Source organism: Rutidosis leptorrhynchoides, chromosome 9, assembly GCF_046630445.1.
Source record: "Rutidosis leptorrhynchoides isolate AG116_Rl617_1_P2 chromosome 9, CSIRO_AGI_Rlap_v1, whole genome shotgun sequence".
Taxonomy (NCBI): domain Eukaryota; kingdom Viridiplantae; phylum Streptophyta; class Magnoliopsida; order Asterales; family Asteraceae; genus Rutidosis; species Rutidosis leptorrhynchoides.
In genome coordinates this window covers 298254703-298272878 of record NC_092341.1, presented here as the reverse complement: position 1 = coordinate 298272878, position 18176 = coordinate 298254703, and positions in this window count along the sequence as shown.

The following is an 18176-nucleotide window of genomic DNA, read 5'->3' as shown; positions in this document are numbered from 1 at the left end:
CCCTGTGGTTTTTACGTTAACAGCCGCACAAATAGGCATAATGCTCATTGAACATATTGTGGCAACTCCCTTATATGTTGGAAACTTAATCATGCCATGAATTGTAGACGGGACAATTCCAAATTTACTTATAGCGGTTCTCCCCAGCAGCATGTTATAGCGAGAAGAGGCTCGCATAACATAAAAATCTAATCGCGCTTGTCGCACCAAAGCGTCATCATTAACATCAGCTAACTCGATGTTTAATGACAAAACACCTATAGGTAATGAAGATTCTCCTGCAAAACCGGTTAGTGAAACTGCGGTTGTTTGCAGGTATGTTTTAATACTTTCTGGCAACTGAGCGAAGCATTGTTCGTAAATAATATCAACGCTACTGCCGTTGTCGACATGGACTTTCATGACTGTGATATCAGCTTCCGAGATTTTACACGATACCATTATCGGCATTTTAGAGAAATCATCGCTCTGCATTTTCGGGAAACTAATTGGCGCAAAATGCCAATTATGATACATTTTAGCGGACCTTAGCTTTTTTCCTCTTTTTTGGGCATTCGCTCGCACAGCGACCACTACATCACTATTATTTCCAATATTACTCATAATTCTAAGCAATCAAGCAATTCGCCGCCGATTTTAAATGTATGCACCTGCAAATCGTCACAACAAAAACACGATTGAAATTAAACCATCGAATTAATTGTTTTAACGGCATAAAACAAAAAAATTTCAGTTTAATTCGTAAAACGTGTCCCACGGATGGCGCCAATTGATCAATCCTTAATTAATGATGTTACTTAATTACGGATTGAGTGCAATAAGATTGTAATGGAGGATGGAATGTTTGATGATTATTTTGGGCCCCGATGATCGTCTTTCACTTTAACTATCAAGTGATCAACCACCCCGACCCGGTCTTGATTGTTAATTAGCTTAATTCACCTTTGCGCGGTGTAAAAATCCCTTGAGCAAGATCACAAGTGGAAATTACAAAGGCTTAGGCAAAATGGCAGAGAATCAACAACCTATAAATGAGAGGCCAAGCTCTCTATTTATAGGAATCGAAATATCCGCGGTCTGCGAGTTACTTAACTATCCGCGGAAACTCAGCGGATTAAACCGCGGTCTTGCATTAATGCGAAAACATAACCGCTGAACTTACTTTCAGCGAACATTCCACAACTTTGCATTATAATTCGCGTAGTTTTTCCTTTGGCCTTTAGCCAATAAAATATACATATACAATGCTATGTATATGATCAGTACTGAAGAAGACAAAGTAAAGTACGCTACGCATACCTTCACAGGTACGGCGTTAACATGGTGGAATACCTATCTCGAGCAGGTAGGACAAGATGCTGCTTACGCACTACCGTGGTCAGCATTCAAGCAATTGATGAACGAGCAGTATCGTCCCAGAAATGAGGTCAATAAGCTCAAGGTAAAGCTTAGAGGATTACGAACGCAAGGTTTCGATATCACCATGTACAAACGACGATTCACAGAGCTGTGCCTATTGTGCCCCAGAACGTTCGAAGACGAAGAAGAGAAGATCGACGCATTTGTAAAAGGGTTACCGAAAAGGATTCAAGAAGATGTGAGTTCACACGAGCCCGCCTCCATAAAAAAAGGCAAGTCGAATGGCTCACAAACTAGTGAATCAGATCGAAGAAGGATTAAAGAGCAGGCAACCGAAGAGGCTAACATGAAACAAGTCAAGAGAAAGTGGGAAGAAACCAATGACAAGAGTTACCAATACAACAACAACAATCATAACCACAATCGTAATAACTATCCCAACAACCGCAATATCAACCGCAACAACAACTTCAACAAACGTCCCAACAACAACTACAATAACCGTCCCAACAACAATAATAATAACAACAACAACAATATAAATCCCAACAACAATCTTAATAACAACAATGGCAACAAAAACCAAAAACAACCATGCCAAAGGTGTGAAGAGCATCACCCGGGGTTCTGCACGACATTTTGCAACAGGTGTAAAAGAAATGGTCATAGCGCAACGAAGTGCGAGATCTATGGACCAATGCATAACAGAACTAAAAGAACAAATAATGTCGGAACAAATAACACCGCCATAGTTTGTTTTGGATGTGGAAAACCGGGCCACTTTAGTAGAAATTGCCCGAATCAAGGGAATACTAATGGGCAGGGCTGCGGAAGAGTTTTCAATATTAATACGGCAGAAGCGCAGGAAGACCCGGAGCTTGTTACGGGTACATTTCTTATTGATAATAAATCTGCTTATGTTTTATTTGATTCGGGTGCTGCTAGAAGCTATATGAGTAGAGATTTTTGTGCTAAACTAAGTTGCCTACCGACGCCCTTGGATAATAAATTTTTATTCGAATTAGCAAACGGTAAATTAATTACAGCAGATAATATATGTCGGAATCGAGAAATTAAACTAGTTAGCGAAACATTTAAGACTGACTTGATACCAGTAGAGTTAGGGAATTTTGATGTGATAATCGCTATGGACTGGTTGAAAGAAGTGAAAGCAGAGATCGTTTGTTACAAAAATGCGATTCGCATTATGCGTGAAAAAGGAAAACCTTTAATGGTGTACGGAGAAAAGAACAACGCGAAATTAAATCTTATTAGTAGTTTGAAGGCGCAAAAACTAATAAGAAAAGGTTTTTACGTCATTCTGGCACACATCGAGGAAGTTAAACCTGAAGAAAAGAACATCAGTGATGTTCCCATCGCAAAAGAATTTCCCGATGTATTTCCAAAAGAATTACCGGGATTACCCCCACATCGATCCGATGAATTTCAAATAGACCTTGTACCAGGAGCTGCACCAATAGCTCGTGCTCCATACAAACTCGCACCCAGCAAAATGAAGGAACTTCAGAGGCAATTACAAGAACTTTTAGAGCGTGGTTTCATTCGACCAAGCACATCACCGTGGGGAGCTCCTATTTTGTTTGTTAAGAAGAAGGATGGTACATTTAGGTTGTGTATCGACTACCGAGAGTTGAACAAACTTACCATCAAGAACCGCTACCCACTACCGAGAATCGACAACTTATTTGATCAGCTGCAAGGTTCGTCAGTGTACTCGAAGATTGATTTACGTTCTGGGTATCATCAGATGCAGGTGAATGAGGATGATATTCTAAAAACTGCTTTTAGGACGCGTTACAGTCATTACGAGTTTATGGTTATGCCGTTTGGGTTGACTAACGCACCAGCTGTGTTCATGGACCTTATGAACCGAGTGTGTGGACCATACCTTAACAAGCTTGTCATTGTTTTCATCGATGACATACTTATTTACTCAAAAAATTACCAAGAGCACGAAGAACATTTGAGAAAAGTGCTAGAGTTGTTAAGGAAAGAAAAACTGTACGCTAAGTTTTCAAAGTGTGCATTTTGGTTGGAAGAAGTTCAATTCCTCGGACACATAGTGAACAAAGAAGGTATTCAGGTGGATCCAGCAAAGATTGAAACCGTTGAAAAGTGGGAAACCCCGAAAACTCCGAATCATATACACCAATTTTTAGGAATGGCTGGTTACTACAGAAGGTTCATCCAAGATTTTTCCAAAATAGCAAAACTTTTGACTACATTAACGCATAAAGGGAAGAAATTTGAATGGAAGGATGAGCAGGAGAAAGCATTTCAATTGTTGAAGAAAAAGTTAACTACGGCACCTATATTGTCATTGCCTGAGGGGAATGATGATTTTTTGATATATTGTGATGCCTCAAAGCAAGGCCTCGGCTTTGTATTAATGCAACGAATGAAGGTAATTGCTTATGCGTCCAGAAAATTGAAGATTCACGAGAAAAAATATATGACTCACGATTTGGAATTGGCGTTGTTGTTTTTGTATTAAAGACTTGGAGGCACTATTTATATGGGGTCAAAAGTATTATATATACCGACCACAAAAGTCTCTAACATATATTTAATCAGAAACAATTGAACATGAGACAGCGTAGGTGGATTGAACTGTTGAATGATTACGACTTCGAGATTCGTTACCACCCAGGGAAGGCAAATGTGGTAGCCGACGCCTTGAGCAGAAAGGATAGAGAACCTATATGAGTAAAAGCTATGAACATAATTATTCATACTAACCTTACTACTCAAATAAAGGAGGCACAACAGGGAGTTTTAAAAGGGAGAAGATTGAAGAACGAAATACCCAAAGGATCGGAGAAACATCTTAATAATCGGGAAGACGGAACCCGGAATAGGCTCGAAAGAATTTGGGTACCAAAGTTTGGAGATGTGAGAGAAATAGTACTTAAGGAAGCACATAAAACCAGATACTCAATACATCCCGGAGCGGGAAAGATGTACAAAGATCTCAAGAAGCACTTTTGGTGGCCGGGTATGAAAGCCGATATTGCTTGATATGTGAGAGAATGCTTGACGTATTCTAAGGTCAAAGCTGAACATCAGAAACCATCAGGTCTACTTCAACAACCTGAAATCCCGAAATGGAAATGGGAAAACATTACCATGGATTTCATTACTAAATTGCCAAGGACTGCAAGTGGTTATGATACTATTTGGGTAATAGTCGATCATCTCACCAAATCAGCACACTTTCTGCCAATGAGAGAAGATGATAAAATGGAGAAGTTAGCACGACTGTATTTGAATGAAGTCGTCTCCAGACATGGAATACCAATCTCTATTATCTCTGATAGGGATGGCAGATTTATTTCAAGATTCTGGCAGACATTACAGCAAGCATTAGGAACTCGTCTAGACATGAGTACTTCCTATCATCCACAAACTGATGGGCAGAGCAAAAGGATGATACAAACGCTTAAAGACATGCTACGAGCATGTGTTATTGATTTCGAAAACAGTTGGGATCGACACCTACAGTTAGCAGAAGTTTCCTACAACAACAGCTACCATTCAGGCATTGAGATGGCGCCGTTTGAAGCACTTTATGGTAGAAAGTATAGGTCTCTGATTTGTTGGATTGAAGTGGGGGATAGATAGATTACGGGTCCGGAGATAATACAAGAAACTACCGAGAAGATCATCCAAATTCAACAACGGTTGAAAACTGCCCAAAGTCGACAAAAGAGCTAGGCTGACATTAAAAGAAAAGATACAGAATTCAAAATTGGAGAGATGGTCATTCTTAAAGTTGCACCTTGGAAAGGCGTTGTTCGATTTGGTAAACGGGGGAAATTAAATCCAAGGTATATTGGACCATTCAGGATTATTGATCATGTCGGACCAGTAGCTTACCGACTTGAGTTACCTCAACAACTAGTGGCTGTACATAACACTTTCCACGTCTCGAATTTGAAGAAATGTTTTGCTAAAGAAGATCTCACTATTCCGTTAGACAAAATCCAAATCAACAAAAAACTTCAATTCATTGAAGAACCCGTCGAAATAATGGATCGTGAGGTTAAAAGACTTAAGCAAAACAAGATACCAATTGTTACGGTTTGATGGAATGCTCGTAGAGGACCCGAGTTCACCTGGAATGAGAAGATCAGATGAAGAATAAATACTCGCCCTTATTTCTAAAAGATACGTCAACACCTCCAACTGCTTAAAATTTCGGGACAAAATTTATTTAACGGGTAGGTACTGTAGTGACCCGAACTTTTCCATGTTTATATATATATTAAATGAAATTGATATTTACATGATTAAGTGTTTCCAACATGTTAAGCAATCAAACTTGTTAAGACGTGATTAATTGAAATAGGTTTCATATAGACAATTGACCACCCAAGTTGAACGGTGATTCACGAACGTTAAAACTTGTAAAAACTATATGATGACATATATATGGATATATATATATATAGTTAACATGATATTATGATAAGTAAGTATCTCACTAAGTATATTAACAATGAGTGATATACATAAAAATGAGTTTATTGAATTAAGAAACTCGAAACGATATATATAACGATTATCGTTATAACAACGTCTTACTAAATACATATGAATCATATTAAGATATTGTTACACTATGTTTAAATATGATAATTGATAAGTAAACATATCATTAAGTATATTAACAATGAACTACGTATGTTAAAATAAGACTACTAACTTAAGGGTTTCGAAACGAGACATATATGTAACGATTATCGTCGTAACGACATTTAAATGTATATATATCATATTAAGATATATTAATACATCATATTATCATGATAATATAATAATTTAACATCTCATTAGATATAATAAACAATGGGTTAACAACATTTAACAAGATCGTTAACTTAAAGGTTTCAAAACAACACTTACATGTAACGACTAAAGATGACTTAACGACTCAGTTAAAATATATATACATGTAGTGTTTTAATATATATTCATACACTTTTGAAAGACTTCAAGACACTTCTCAAAGTACTTCTACTTAACAAAAATGCTTACAATTACATCCTCATTCATTTTCATCAACAATTCTACTCGTATGCACTCGTATTTGTACTCGTACAATACACAGCTTCTAAATGTATTTACTATTAGTATATACACTCCAATTATCAGCTCTTAGCAGCCCATGTGAGTCACCTAACCATGTGGGAACCATCATTTAACATCTAGCATGAAATATCTCACAAAATTACAAAATAATGGAGCCTATATGGAACCCCTAAATTCACGTAAACTAGAGGACTCACAAACACATTTCCATTTCAATTTTCTTGAATCAAATTACTCTCTCTCAAGTGTTCTTAGATTGTTCTAAGTGTTCTTCATCATCTTCATAAAAAATCTAGCTCAATCTAGTTCATAAATCCATATATAAATCAAGTTACAAAACAACTACTCAAGAACACACCAACAACACTTCCAAGTTTGCTAGCTTACTTTCAATCTTGCAAATCCATTTTGAGTGATCATCCAACCTCAAGAAATCCTTCTTATTTACAGTAAGATATCTTTCTAATACAATGTAATACTCATATTCAAACTCTAATTCAATTTCTATAACTATAACAATCTTACTTCGAGTGGAAATCTTACTTGAACTTGTTTTCGTGTCATGATTCTACTTCAAGAACTTTCAAGCCATCCAAGGATCCTTTGAAGCTAGATTTATTTTTCTCATTTCCAGTAGGTTTATCCACAAAAATTGAGGTAGTAATGATGTTCATAACATCATTTGAATCATATATATATAACTATCTTATTCGAAGGTTTAAACTTGTAATCACTAGAACATAGTTTAGTTAATTCTAAACTTGTTCGCAAACAAAAGTTAATCCTTCTAACTTGACTTTTAAAATCAACTAGACACATGTTCTATATCTATATTATATGCTAACTTAATGATTTAAAACCTGAAAACACGAAAAACACCGTAAAACCGGACATACGCCGTCGTAGTAACACCGCGGGCTGTTTTGGGTTAGTTAATTAAAAACTATGATAAACTTTGATTTAAAAGCTATTATTCTGGGAAAATGATTTCTCTTATGAACATGAAACTATATCCAAAAATCTTGGTTAAACTCAAAGTGGAAGTATGTTTTCCAAAATGGTCATCTAGACGTCGTTCTTTTGACTGAAATGACTACCTTTACAAAAACGACTTGTAATCTGTATTTCCAACTATAAACTTATACGTTTTTTGGTTAGATTCATAAACTTAAGTGCAATATGAAACCATAGCAACTTGAATCACTCAAAACGGATTTAAAACGAAGAAGTTATGGGTAAAACAAGATTGTATATTTTGCTTGTTGTAGCTACGTGAAATTTGTAACAAATCTATACAAATCCTAACTTAATTAACTTATATTGTATTATACATGTATTCTATCATATATTATGTAATCTCGGGATACCATAGACACGAATACAATGTTTTGACATATCATATCGACCCATCTATATATATATTTCGAAACAACCATAGACACTCTATATGCAGTAATGTTGGAGTTAGCTATACAGGGTTGAGGTTGATTCCAAAATATTATATATACTTTGAGTTGTGATCTAGCCTGAGACTTGTATACACGAGGTCGTGGATTGATTCAAGATAATATATATATTGATTTATTTATGTACATCTAATTGTGGACAACTAGTTGTAGGTTACTAACGAGGACTGCTGACTTAACAAACTCAAATCATTAAAACGTAATAAAAAAATGTTGTAATTATATTTTGATCATACTTTGATATATATATATATATATATATATATATATATATATATATATATATATATATATATATATATATATATATATATATATATATATATATATATATATATATACATATTTGTTATAGGTTCGTGAATCAACCCGTGGCCAAGTCTTACTTCCCGACGAAGTAAAAATCTATGAAAGTGAGTTATAGTCTCACTTTTAAAATCTAATATTTTTGGGATGAGAATACATGCAGCTTTATAAATGTTTTACAAAATAGACACAAGTACATGAAACTACTTTCTATGGTTGAATGATCGAAACCGAATATGCCCCATTTTGCTTAGTAACCTAAGAATTAGTAAACCAGTCTACTAATTGACACGAATCCTAAAGATAGATCTATTGGGCCCAACAAACCCCATCCGGTGTAGCGGATGCTTTAGTACTTTGAGTTTTTATATCATGTCCGATGGATGTCCCGGAATGATGGGAATATTCTTATATGCATCTTGTTAATGTCGGTTACCAGGTGTTCACCATATGAATGATTTTTATCTCTATGTATGGGATGTATATTGAAATATGAAATCTTGTGGTCTATTATTATGATTTGATAAATATATAGGTTAAACCTATAACTCACCAACATTTTTTGTTGACGTTTAAAGCATGTTTATTCTCAAGTGATTATTAAGAGCTTCCGCTGTTTCATACTAAATTAAGGACAAGATTTGGAGTCCGTGCTTGTATAATATTGTTTGAAAACTGCATTCGAAGACATATATTTCTGTGTAATATTATTGTAAACCATTATGTAATTGTCGTGTGAGAACGCTATATTTTGATTATCATTATTTGATAATCGTCGTAATTTTTTAAACCTTCATTGATAAAATAAAGGTTATGATTGTTTTAAAAATCGAATGCAATCTTTGAAAAACGTCTCATATAGAGGTCAAAACCTCGCAATGAAATCAATTAATATGGAATGTTTATAATCAATATGAACGGGACATTTCAATTACAATCAGCGTTTAATCATCTAACAACACAATTCTTTTGAAACCACCCTGGATTGATAACCGATGATTCAGTTATGGTAGCATTAAATGCAGAGGAAACAGCAAAATTATAGATTGTTTAAATGGCCAAAAGTTTGATAATAAAGAATGGAATATTGGGAACGCTTGATAGAAAATTTGGTACTGAAAAACGGATTGAGCTAACCATGAAGGAGACTAAGGACAAATACAAGGACCAAACCCTATATACAAAGAATCCAGGTAATTCTGGATCAGTTGGAATCTTTAGAAAATATTTTGCTCTGAAATCATGTTAAAATCTTGCGGAAAATTTTTCTTCATCAACTTTCGAACTTAGAAATTCCAAAATATCATCATAAATATCTTAGATATTTCTGAAGATATTTTCATAAATATTCTCGTCCAAAATTATGTACCTCTTCGTGTTATCTGTATTACATTATATTAGAAACTTCTGTAAAACCTAAGTTTAAAGTATGAATGATTTCTGGAGAAGTGTTGGGAGTTGAAGCATGAGTTAGTATAATATAATGACGCTTGGCCAATGTAATTATATTACCGTAAGTCATGCTGAATTTCTAATGGAACGTGATGATGGTTCACAGATCATACCCTCATCATATACCATGTTACATAACTCTTTCATTTTATTTAACCTCTAAACATATCAAGAACATATTTACTTGATATTTCTATCTTTTCTGTTATTTTTGGTAATTTAACAAATCAAATCGTGCTACTACATTTCCTTTCTGCTTAGAACATTAGTTATGTTCATATCTACAAATCTGAGACGTCTCGATCGCTTTACTTAAGTCAGGAAGAAAAACAAAAGCATGAAGCTTCAAAAATAGAAGGGAGAATATAAGTACGACAACAACACAGAATTACAAACTGTGTATATCAATGCGTATAGAAATATAAAGACACGGGAGAATTATAAATACAAAAATCCCAAGAGCAAAGTAGAAGTAAAATATTCTTCTGGTGGAAGATTGAAAAGAAGAATGACTGTATATATGGTCAATATAATAGCAAAGATCAATACAGGATTCAGCATTCTAACGGATCGTTTGGAAGTAGGAATTGAGGAAGAAAGTATAGGAGTGGTGAAAATAATGACACGGGAGAAGTAAATTTATAGCGAAATTTCAGGCATAGCAATCGAGGTAGATGATCGCATTTAATTAAAGAGGATCCTAATTCCCTTATTCAGCAAAGAACCGAATCTTATATAGATTTCGAAGATTATCTTTAAATTCCTTGATTTTTGAAAATCCACCATGACTACGTCAAAAGTTAAATCTCTATCTCAATCTTTTGTGACAGCTTCACCTATACTCTTCGCATAATCGAATCGATTTATCCATATTACTCTATAGTAATAAAACTCTATTTATCAACTCATATTCGTCATGAAAACATTTTTATTGTTACCCATGACGACCTCGATCAAATTTCAGGACGAAATTTCTTTAACGGGTAGGTATTGTGACGACCCGAAAAATTTCGACTAATTTTAAACCAAACTCTCGATACGATTTAATATTTTTGACACGATAAGTAAATTCTGTTAGGTTGAGTCTCAAAAATTTTGAACTGCTTCATACATCCATTTGACTTTCGACTGTTTCGACGATTCACGAACAATAAATTGTAAATAGATATGTGTGTAAATATATATATAAATAATAATTAAAAATATAAATTGAAATATTATATGAAGTAATTGTTAGAATTAATAATATAAAATAAACTAATATATATATTTATTAATATTTAAAACATATCTAGATATGTAAATAAAGTATATTAAATATATATTCTGTGATTTCGAATATACTTAGTAAATGACAGTAACACTCAATTGTCATTCGTTCGATATTAAGAAAGTTAAATTCGAACTTATGTGATTTAAAATAAACGGTGAGTCTAAAATGAGTTATATAATTTATAGACTTATTCAATATGCATTTAGGAACTATTTGTTAAGTTTTAAAATATTTTTTTATATTTTATCTGGGATCGGGCGTAGACAGTGAGTTATAGTCCCATTTTTAAAATCTAATATTTTTTGGATGAGAATACATGCAGTTTTATAAATGTTTTACGAAATAGACACAAGTAATCGAAACTACATTCTATGGGTGAATGATTGAAGCCGAATATGCCCCTTTTTGCTTGGTAGCCTAAGAATTAGGGAACTGGCCCCTAATTGACGCGAATCCTAAAGATAGATCTATTGGGCCTAACAAACCCCATCCATGGTTGCGAATGCTTTAGTACTTCGAGTTTTTTATCATGTCCGAAGGATGTCCTGGAATGATGGGAATATTCTTATATGCATCTTGTTAATGTCGGTTACCAGGTGTTCACCATATGAATGATTTTTATGCATGCATGTTGTTTACAAGAAATGGAAATATGAAATCTTGTGGTCTATTATTACGAATTGATAAATATATAGGCTAAACCTATAACTCACCAACATTTTTGTTGACGTTTTAAACATGTTTATTCTCAGGTGATTATTAAGAGCTTCCGCTGTTGCATACTAAATTAAGGACAAGATTTGAAGTCCTTGCTTGTATAATATCGCTTAAAAACTGCATTCGAGAACTTACTTTGTTGTAATATATTAATATTGTAAACCATTATGTAATGGTAATGTGTAAGTGTGATATTTTCAGATTATCATTTCTTGATAATCTAGGTTGTGTCCTTTAAAACTTGTCGATAAAATAAAGGTTATGGTCTGTTTTTAAAAAATGAATGCAGTCTTTGAAAAACGTCTCATATAGAGGTCAAAACCTCGCAAGGAAATCAATTAATATGAAACATTTATAATCATTATGAACGGAAAATTTCATCGAAGACTTGTCAAATGCTGTCTCTGACTCATGCATATGCGTTGTCACGTATGTAGTCCAGTCGGTTACAATGACACTAAGAGTCATGGGAGGACAACTCACATATTGGTTTCGTGACAATGAAGGTATTTCATTGTGTTATGAAAATCTTCACTCTTTTTGTTAGTATTTTTATTTTTATGTAAATCTAAATATTAATTTGATTTATTGAAGGGTAGTGGCATGAAATTTTGTTCTGGTGCAGACATGGTAACCATATATCGATTGCTTCAAGAAAGTAAGCATTCTTTTATCTTGTTTACTTTTGTACTCGAATAATAAGTATACATATAATGATAATTGTCTAATGAATGATAATTTTCTAATGAATGATAACTATTTGATAAATGATAAATGGTATTCGATGAATGATAAATGTTTTTCGATGAATGATAAACGTTTTTCGATGAATGATAAACGTTTTTCGATGAATGATAAACGTTTTTAGATGAATGATAAACGTTTTTCGATGAATGATAAATGTTTGATGAATGATAAATATCTGATGAATGATAATTGTCTCATGAATGATAACTATTCGATGAATGATAATTTTTTTTCCGATGAATGATAAATATTTGATGAATATCATTCACTGCGTATTTTTATCATTCATTGGGTTCTTTTATCATTCATCATTTATCATTCATCGGGTTCTTTTATCATTCATCGTTTATCATTCATCAGCTACTTTTATCATTCAATGGATATTTTTATCATTCGTTGGATATTTTTACCATTCATCAGGTATTTTTATCATTCATCAGGTATTTTTTTTATCATTCACCAGCTACTTTTATCATTCATTTGGTATTTTTTATCATTCATCGGGCATTTTTATCGTTCATCGAGCATTTTTTTATCATTCATCAGCTACTTTTATCATTCGTTTGTTATTTTTATCATTCATCGTGTATTTTTATCATTCATCGGGTATTTTTTATCGTTCATCACGTTCGCTTATCATTCTTCGCTTATCATTCATCAGCTATCTTTATCATTCACTGCGTATTTTCATCATTCATCCTATATTTTTATCCTTCATCATGTTTTTTTAACATTCATCGTTTATCATTCATCAGCTACTTTTATCATTCATTTGATATTTAACCATTCATTTGATATTTTTATCATTTATCGGGTATTTTTATAATCGTTCATCACGTTCTTTTATCGTTCATCGTTTATCATTCATCTTCTACTTTTATCATTCATTTGATATTTTTATCAATTATCGGGTATTTTGATGAATGATAAATGCTTGATGAATGATACTGTTTTTTGATAAATGGGAAGTGTTTAATGAATGATAACATTTTGATGAATGATAACATTGTTTTTCAGTAAAAGATAAGTTTTTTTATATGAATGACAATTAGATGAATGATGTTTTTTTGATAATTGAGCATTTGGTCTAGTGGTACAATTCTCGCTTTCAGTGCGGGAGGTCCCGAGTTCGATTCTCGGAATGCCCCATTATTTTTATAAAAGTAATCATGATAACGGTTTGATGAATGATAATGGTTTGATGAATGATAACATTTTGATGCACGATAATTGTTTTGTGATGAATGATAAATTTTTCCTTTTGAATGATAACATATTTGACTTCTAATTGACATGTGTTTGTTACTAAAACTTTTATCATACATCATATTTTTTTCTCATTCATCTAATTTTTATATCATTCATCAGTTTTTTTTATCATTCATTATATTTAATGAATGATAACTTAGATGAATGACAACTTTTTTCTGATAATTGATAATTTTTTTTCTGATGAATGATAATTGTTACTTTTATGAATCATAACTGTTTGATGAATGATAATTGTTTTAATGAATGATAATCATTTTGTGATGAATGGTTATTGCTTTCTTATGAATAATATATGTTTTTAAAAAAAATGATAACTATTGGATGAAAGATAACTCAGATAAATGCTAGTTTTTTCTGATGAATGATAATTGTTGCTTTTATGAATCATAACTGTTTAATGAATGATAATTGTTTGATGAATTATAATTGTTTTTCGATGAATGATAATCATTTTGTGATGATTGATATAATGAATGATAATCATTTTGGGTGGTGGTGGTGTTGGTGGTGGTAGGTGGTGGTTGGTGTTGGTAGGTGGTGGATGGTAGTGGTGGTGGTGGTTGGTGGTAGGTGATGGTGGTTGGTGGTGGTCGTTGGTAGTGGCTGGTGGTGGTGGCTGGTGGTGGTGGTGGTGGTTGATGGTGGTGATGGTTGGTGGTGGTTGGTTGTGGTTGGCTGTGGTGGTGGTTGGTGATGGTGGTGGTGGGTGGTGGTGGTGGTGGTGGTTGGTGGTGGTGGTAGTTGGTGGTGGTTGGTGGTGGTGGTGGTTGATGGTGGTTGCTGGCAGTTGTTGGTGTTGGTGGTTGGTGGTGGTTGGTTGTGGTGGTTGGTGGTGGTGGTTGGTCGTGGTGGTGATGGTGGTGTATGGTGGTGGTGGTTGGTGATGGTGGTTGATGGTGGTGGTGGTGGTGGATGGTAGTGGATGGTGGTGGTGGTGGTTGGTGGTGGTTGGTGGTGGATAGTGGTGGTGGTCGTCGTTGGTGGTGGTTAGTGGCGGAGGATGGTGGTGGCGGTTGGTGTTGGTGGGTGGTAGTGGTTGGTGGTGGTTGGTGGTGGTGGTTGGTGGTGGTGGTGGTGGGTGGTGGTGGTAGGTGGGTGGTGGTGGTGTGCGGTGGTGGTTGGTGGTGGTGGTTGGTAGTGATTGGTTGTGGGTGGTGGTTGGTGGTGGTAGTGGTTGGTGGTGATTGGTTGTGGTGGTTGGTGTTGGTGGTGGTTGGTGGTGATGGTGGTGTGTGGTGGTGGTGGTGGTGGTTGGTGGTGGTTGGTGGTAGTGGTGGTGGTGTGTGGTATAGGTTGGTGGTGGTGGTGGTGGTCGGTGGTGTTTGGTGGCGGTGGTGGTTGGTGGTGGTGATGGTTGGTGGTTGTGGTTGGTGGTGGTGGTGTGTAACACCCTGTTTCTGTTTCTGATTTTGTAGTAGATCGGGACGCCGTCCAGCAACAAAAGGTGGGACGCCGTCCAAGGTTTGGGACGCCGTCCAAACTGTCTGTCGAGCCAGCTGTTTTAATTTGTTATAAATGGGTAAAATGGTAATTTTACTTGGGTGCCGGTTTGGAGCCTTCAAGGCTGATCCCTTGATCATTTTTGGATCACTTTACACCCACACAAACACTCTCAACCTCATCTAGAGAGAGTAAGGGTTTTAGAGAGAGAGAGGGGGATTTGGAGAAGAAGGAGTCGGATTCTCGCTAAAGCTCGGGTTCTAAAGTTGTTCATCTCGCTCCTAGCTACGTTGTGGTAGTATTGGTAAGCTCAAACTCCGAATTTCAATTGTTAGATTTGATATTCAAGTTAGGGTTTTGAGCTAGTTTGTTGTAAAACCCTTCTAGATGATGAAGTAGGTTTATGGTGACTTGTTATTCTTGTCACTTGGCGGGTTTTGGGTCGTTGATGATTTGGCCTTGATTAGGGTTTGATAATGAGTTTAATCACTAGGTTTAGTGATATTGGAAGTGTTGGAACACTTTTGGGTGTGTTTGGTTAACTAATTTTGAAATGGGTCAAAATTAGGGTTTCGGTGTCAAAATGGGTATGACACTTGTTTAACACTTGTGATCGGGTTTAATTGGTGTGTTAGGACCATTTTCACTCGTGTTAGTGAATATTGGTTAGTTTGGGCGCGTTTTGTGCTTGGAAGTGCAATTGGGTCGAAATTGCACTAAGTGTAAATTGGGTTGGTTTGTAAATCCACCCTAATTATGTTGTGGTATTTGTGATAATGGAATAGGTATTTTCCATTGATGAGTCGTGGATTACTTGGAAGCATTCAGCAAGGCAACAAGGTGAGTGTTAATATCCTATGTGCATATGTATGTGTAGGATGGGTGTGGGTCGGGTGAAGTGGTTCTCGGTTATAGAGCTCACTTCACATATAGGTGGATTGATGGACTTGTGTATAGGTCCAATTGGCACGGTTGTGCGTCTTGGTTGACCACCTTTGACGAGGTGCACACTTTGTGTGTACGTTATCACATGGGCGTGAGATGTGGATTATATAACCCCAATGGCGAAGGGTTAATATTGTGAGTGGAGTATTTATACGTACGTGCATATGGCGTATTTATTTTTGGGTGTTATGGTATGAACCATCGAGCCGGTAGTGCCATAACATGTGTGCGATAAGATGTGAACCACGAGCCGGTAACATCGAGTGTGAACCACGAGCCAATAGCACTATAAACTAAGATGTGAACCACGAGCCGGTAGCATCGAGTGTGAACCACGAGCCGTTAGCACTATAAAACAAAGTGTGAACCACGAGCCGGTAGCACTATAAAAGAGTATGACTCAAATCCGTATGGTGTGAACCACGAGCCGATAGCACCATAGCGTTATGGTTAACCTTGGTTGTTTTACCCGTTATTATATATATATATATATATATATATATATATATATATATATATATATATATATATATATATATATATATATATATATATATATATATATATATATATTGTATACGTATAATGTTGTATTGTCGTGATGTAGCTAACCTTCTGGTTGTAGCTTATTGACATTGTTCACAACGTTGTTTGCGAACTTACTATATTGTTGGTGTTGTTAGCTTGTGCTTAGTGAACGTATGGTATGCTAGGTTTAGCTTGCCTTATACTTGGATGCTCCGGTATGTGCTATTTGATTATTGTTGTGGCGTGTCCATTTTATGCATATATATGTATGTAGTATATTCTCACTCACTAAGCGTTAGCTTACCCTCTCGTTGTTTACATTTTTATAGATTGCATGGATGAGGTGGCTCGGGTAAGTGTGGGAACTAGTGGACTTGCGTAGTTTGCTTTAGAAGACTTGCTTTTGGATTTGATTAGGATTGGTAGCGTATCCCCAATCCCATGCTCGGTCTATGTTTTGAATTTAACTAAGTGGGTCGAAATGGTCACTTTGTGGTAATTTGGGTCCATGTGGGCCCGTTGTTGTAAAACTCGGTTTTATTGTGGAAAACTCTTAGTTTTAATTATTATAACATATTGTGAAAGTGTCTTGGTTTAAAAGTGTCGGGAAGAGGGTTTTCGCCCGTGTGAAATCGTTAAGCAAAACAGAATCTGGCAGGCATTCTGGACGCCGTCCAGATCTGCTGTACGCCGTCCAGGTCTTAAGCGCTGGACGCCGTCCAAGATTTTGGACGCCGTCCAGAAGGGCTGTCTCAGGAAGAAAAAAAAATTTGGCACGTTTTCGGATGGTTAATGGGTTGGGTTGTTACAAGTGGTATCAGAGCATGGTCTAAGACTTTTGTGTGTGCTTAATTTTTGCGGGACTTGTAGGAGTACGGGTCGAAATGGGTTATAGTTAGTGCCTTGTTGTAGGTGTTCTAACGTGTATATTAGTAATGCGGATATTATTAATATGTTATTGTGTTGTGATAATAATTCTTGCGCGTGCTTATATCGCGTAGAATTTTGTTTATGTTTGATTTTATCATCGAGCGAGGCGGTTGTTGTACTAACGAGTGGATACGGCGTGTGTGCGTAATAAGGACTTGCAAACCTTATTACGGGTGCAAATCGTGTCTAACAAGTGATGTACGACGAGTGTGTAGCAAGATGGACCGGAGGGGAGTGTGTGTTTTATACGTTCTTGATCTAATTCGAGTTGCATTCCTTAGAATGGAGACGGGAAGTGGGATCGAGACGAACGATGCGGAGTTTAACGCTAGAGTTGCGGCCGCCGTTGCGGAGCAAATAAATGCATTTCGAGAAGAAATGGATAGGAAGTATTTCGAACTTCAAGGTAGTGGTGAAATGGAGCGATGTCTTAAGAACTTCATGAGGACTAAACCCCCGATGTATGATGGGAAACCGGATCCTTTAGTGAGCACAACTTGGATCTCGGATGTCGAAGGGTGTTTTCGCACTATTGAATGCCCTCCCGAGAAGAAGACGGGACTCGCTACTAGTTTGTTGCGGGGTAGGGCGAATGATTGGTTGGATGGTAAGATTGACCTTGTCGGTGG